Raw genomic sequence first — 6,000 nt, forward strand, 5'->3', positions numbered from 1 at the left:
AAAACTTTTGCACAGTACTGTGTGTGTGTGTGTGTGTGTATATATATATATATATATATATATATATATATATATATATATATTAGACATGTGCGGGAAGCCCCGTGTTTCAGTTTTGGATCTGAGTTTATCTTCATGTTTTAGTTTTGCAAAACCACCCTCAAGTGTTTTGGTTTTGGATAAAAATCGATAAAAATAGTTAAAATATCCGATTCCAACACTCAAGATCGGTCTTTAAATCCAAGTTCTGAACCAGCAACAGATCTCAGTTCGAATCATGTCACTAAAGTGGATCCAAACCTTGACCTGGTCCTGTTCAGATTTCTGATATTTAGGATTTCATATATACACACTTACCTTCAGAGGAAATATGCAATGTTGCAGCTCTTGTTGGGAGCGGAGCCAGGTGGATTGCAACATTAGATCAATGTGATACCCTTAAAGTCACAGCATTATGCTGCGATGGGTCAAAACTGTGATTATTGTCAGTCAGGGGGACTCAGAAACCCCCCTGCATGTGCCAATGCCCTGAGTCAAGGGCAGCCCACACCACGCACCTAGCATCCATTAAATATACTTACCTTGTTGTCGCTGCTGAAGAATTTACCAAGAATATGGTGCCAATGCCAATTTCCCAGATATATGCGCATGCACGTTACAGATATTGTCGGTTTAGACTGGCACAATGCCAGAGTCTTCACTGCACCTGAGCCTGTGCGAGGGGGTGGCACATAGATCACACACATGGCCCCTCCTCTGATAAAATGCCTCTGGACTATATGTACATCCAAATGCATGCATATCGCACTGCCCCTCTTTTTTCATACATGAGAACAGCCAACCTCATTATCATCGGCATTTACATCTACCACCTGCTAGATGTAAGAGATATGTCTGAAATAGACGTCCCCTCAGCTCAGAATATGGCATAACTCGGCTATGCACCTACTATGCCCTCAACACTCTCATAAACTGATTATTTTCCATGTTTATACCTAATGTTATTTTCCATGTTTACGTCTAGTGTTATTTTCCAAGTTTACACACTATTTTCCATGTTTACGTCTAATGTTATTTTCCAAGTTTACACACTATTTTCCATGTTTACGTCTAATGTTAATTTCCATGTTTACACCTAGTGTTATTTTCCATGTTTACACCAAGTGTTATTTTCAATGTTTACGTCTAGTGTTTTTTCCATGTTTACACCTAGTGTTATTTTCACTGTTTACACCTAGTGTTATTTTCCATGTTTACGTCTGATGTTAATTTCCATGTTTACGTTTAATGTTAATTTCCATGTTTACACCTAGTGTTATTTTCCATGTTTACATCTAGTGTTTTTTATACATGTTTACACCAAGTGTTATTTTCAATGTTTACGTCTAGTGTTATTTTCCAAGTTTACACACTATTTTCCATGTTTACGTCTAATGTTAATTTCCATGTTTACACCTAGTGTTATTTTCCATGTTTACACCAAGTGTTATTTTCAATGTTTACGTCTAGTGTTTTTTTCCATGTTTACACCTAGTGTTATTTTCACTGTTTACACCTAGTGTTATTTTCCATGTTTACGTCTGATGTTAATTTCCATGTTTACGTTTAATGTTAATTTCCATGTTTACACCTAGTGTTATTTTCCATGTTTACATCTAGTGTTTTTTTTATACATGTTTACACCAAGTGTTATTTTCAATGTTTACGTCTAGTGTTATTTTCCAAGTTTACACACTATTTTCCATGTTTACGTCTAATGTTAATTTCCATGTTTACACCTAGTGTTATTTTCCATGTTTACACCAAGTGTTATTTTCAATGTTTACACCTAGTGTTATTTTCCATGTTTACGTCTAATGTTAATTTCCATGTTTACGTCTAATGTTAATTTCCATTTTTACACCTAGTGTTATTTTCCATGTTTACGTCTAGAGTTTTTTTTTACATGTTTACACCAAGTGTTATTTTCAATGTTTACGTCTAGTGTTATTTTCCAAGTTTACACACTATTTTCCATGTTTACGTCTAATGTTATTTTCCATGTTTACACCAAGTGTTATTTTCAATGTTTACATCTAGTGTTTTTTTTACCATGTTTACACCGTGTTATTTTCAATGTTTACGTCTAGTGTTATTTTCCATGTTTACGTCTAATGTTAATTTCCATGTTTACACCTAGTGTTATTTTCCATGTTTATGTCTTGTGTTTTTTTACATGTTTACACCAAGTGTTATTTTCAATGTTTACGTCTAGTGTTATTTTCCAAGTTTACACACTATGTTTACATCTAGTGTTTTTTTTTCTATTTTCCATGTTTACACCTAGTGTTATTTTCCATGTTTACACCTAGTGTTATTTTCCATGTTTACACCTAGTGTTATTTTCCATGTTTACACCTAGTTTTGTTATCCATGTTTACACCAAGTGTTATTTTCAATGTTTACGTCTAGTGTTATTTTCCATGTTTACACCAAGTGTTATTTTCAATGTTTACGTCTAGTGTTTTTTCCCATGTTTACATCTAGTGTTATTTTCAATGTTTACGTCTAGTGTTATTTTCCATGTTTACGTCTAATGTTAATTTCCATATTTACGTCTAATGTTAATTTCCATGTTTACACCTAGTGTTATTTTCCATGTTTACGTCTAGTGTTTTTTTTTTTACATGTTTACACCAAGTGTTATTTTCAATGTTTACGTCTAGTGTTATTTTCCAAGTTTACACACTATTTTCCATATTTACTTCTAATGTTATTTTCCATGTTTACACCAAGTGTTATTTTCAATGTTTACACCTAGTGTTATTTTCCATGTTTATGTCTTGTGTTTTTTTACATGTTTACACCAAGTGTTATTTTCAATGTTTACGTCTAGTGTTATTTTCCAAGTTTACACACTATGTTTACGTCTAGTGGTTTTTTTTTCTATTTTCCATGTTTACACCTAGTGTTATTTTCCATGTTTACACCTAGTGTTATTTTCCATGTTTACGTCTAGTGTTATTTTCCATGTTTACACCTAGTTTTGTTTTCCATGTTTACAACAAGTGTTATTTTCAATGTTTACGTCTAGTGTTATTTTCCATGTTTACGTCTAGTGTTATTTTCCATGTTTACGTCTAGTGTTATTTTCCATGTTTACACCTAGTGTTATTTTCCATGTTTACGTCTATTGTTACTTTCCATGTTTACATCGTGTTATTTTCCATGCTTACACCTAGTTCCCTCCCAGTTGACACCCAGGAATGCCCATTTCATGAATAAGGAAAAATGTTTAAGGTGTGTCCAACTCAGAATCAGGTACAAAAAATGCATATGTCAGCTATGGCGCACAAGCAATCTGCTACAAAGTTCTAGATGCAGCCGCACTCAAATGTATGAGTGACTCAGAATCAGGCAGACTGTTCAATAAACAAACCGTGATTTAAAAAAAATGGTTCCCATACATAGCACCCTGAGTTAAACAAAAATATAAAGAAAATACATATAAAAAATAATGCAAATTGTATCACTGCAGGAAAGGAACTTGAACAAAGAGAGTCATCAAAAAAAAAAATCTCTGTAAGGACCTTGTAGAGTTGATAGAGGATAGAAGAAAAGGAGAACTGAAAGTAGGAAGACATTGTTTGAAAGTTAGATTCATGTTTCTCCGCTATCACTAAATCACTCTGTTGTTTGTTCTTATTATATTGTTTCTATGAAATGTTCCTAAAAGTTGTGGCCATGGTGTAATAATTGGATAGAAGATAGTACTACTCATCCTACTTAATTGAACCTGTTTCTTTGGAATATTATATATCCACAAACCATAATGGAAACTACTGTGTTCAATATGTACATTTTATTTAATAGACTTAAATTAGGCTCTATTTTTACCTCTACACCAGAAATGTTTTCACATTTTTATTTATTAATTCCTTTTAGATACATCTTTTGATTCCAATGATTAAGCAGCGCCCAGTGCATCTACTATATTACTGTATCTTTAATTCTGAATATCAGATTTAGTGTTACTGTATATTATCCACTGCACTTATGTTTAAAAATGTATTTATTTATTAACAGTCATTTATATTTATTAACAGTCATTTACTGTATATAGCGCACACATATTATGCAGTGCTTTACAGACAATATTTAGTCGTTCACATCAATACCTGCCCCATTGGAGCTTACAATCTATATTCCCTAGTATGGGGAAGAAGAAGAAAACTCTCTTGTTTGGGGGCACTCAAATATAAAGGTTATAGTCAGAATAAAAAATTACTTTTATTAGATATGTATTAAAATACCAACAACAAGTCTAAACCCATTACTTGATGGCCTTACTGTTGGAATAACAGCTGTGAATTGTCACCAGCAGAACACGAACATACATAGAACATAAGACAACATATAATACAATACTTGTCACAATTGTGTGAAGCTAAGTGAAATATTACAAATAGGTCTCTAATTCTCTATCTCATACAGTATTGAGACCAATGTAAAACATTTTCTGGTTCAATGACCTCATAATATCATCATAGCACAATGGCTAATCAAAATTGCAGCAGAAACATCCAAGGAAATCTTCTAGAAATGAGTATGATAATGACAATACAATATTCAATATAAATTACGTAAGATATCACAGCACAATTCCACTGAACAGTAATTAAAGCAGTACAACGATAAGGGGGTCAGATGGAATAATAGCTGAACCTGCAAATATCAAAATAAATAAATCACAGGTTGTAGTGAGAGGCAGATCACACATAAGTCGCCTGCGATGCCACCCAGGTACTAGTGTAAAGTTATAGGAAAAAGTAAAGCTACTCCTTTATATGGAGTTTACAGAATAGCAGCTGCTGCATGCCATTATACAACCATTGGCTAATACACCCATAGTGCAGCTACACTCATATTCTTTTTTCTTATCACTGCATATGCGATCTGGGTTTCCCACCACTCACCACTACCTTTTGGTACATGACTGGCAGCAGCACAGATCGCAAACCTATGCTGTGTTATTTTATTCCATTACGATTTCTAGTACTATTGTTTCTATGAGCACTCTCATTGGGGTCCGTCTATTAGAGGTTCCTGCAATGTTTACACCAGGACCTTCTTTTTAACTTAATCCAACAGCAGATACTCACTATACTTATTCCCTACCCTGGGAGTACCTTTATAGTACGCTCACATGCCATTCAATGGTTGTATAATGGCATGCAGCAGCTGCTATTCTGTAAACTCCATATAAAGGAGTAGCTTTACTTTTCCTATAACTTTACACTAGTACCTGGGTGGCATCGCAGGCGACTTATGTGTGATCTGCCTCTCACTACAACCTGTGATTTATTTATTTTGATATTTGCAGGTTCAGCTATTATTCCATCTGACCCCCTTATCGTTGTACTACTTTAATTACTGTTCAGTGGAATTGTGCTGTGATATCTTACGTAATTTATATTGAATATTGTATTGTCATTATCATACTCTTTTCTAGAAGATTTCCTTGGATGTTTCTGCTGCAATTTTGATTAGCCATTGTGCTATGATGATATTATGAGGGCATTGAACCAGAAAATGTTTTACATTGGTCTCAATACTGTATGAGATAGAGAATTAGAGACATATTGGTAATATTTCACTTAGCTTCAAACAATTGTGACAAGTATTGTATTATATGTTGTCTTATGTTCTATGTATGTTCGTGTTCTGCTGGTGACAATTCACAGCTGTTATTCCAACAGTAAGGCCATCAAGTAATGGGCTTAGACTTGTTGTTGGTATTTTAATACATATCTAATAAAAGTTATTTTTTATTCTGACTATAACCTTTATATTTGAGTGCCCCCAAACAAGAGAGTTTTCTTCTTCTTCCCCATACTACGTTTATCTATACTCTCATGGGGAGCACCTCCACACTTTATAATATTTCTTTTTGATACCCATACTAGGGTCTGATATTCATAATTGTGGATATTCATTATTCCTTTGATTAATCATATCCTA

This window comes from Taudactylus pleione, unplaced genomic scaffold, assembly GCF_031769625.1.
Source record: "Taudactylus pleione unplaced genomic scaffold, aTauple2 ptg000173l, whole genome shotgun sequence".
Classification (NCBI taxonomy): Eukaryota; Metazoa; Chordata; class Amphibia; order Anura; family Myobatrachidae; genus Taudactylus; species Taudactylus pleione.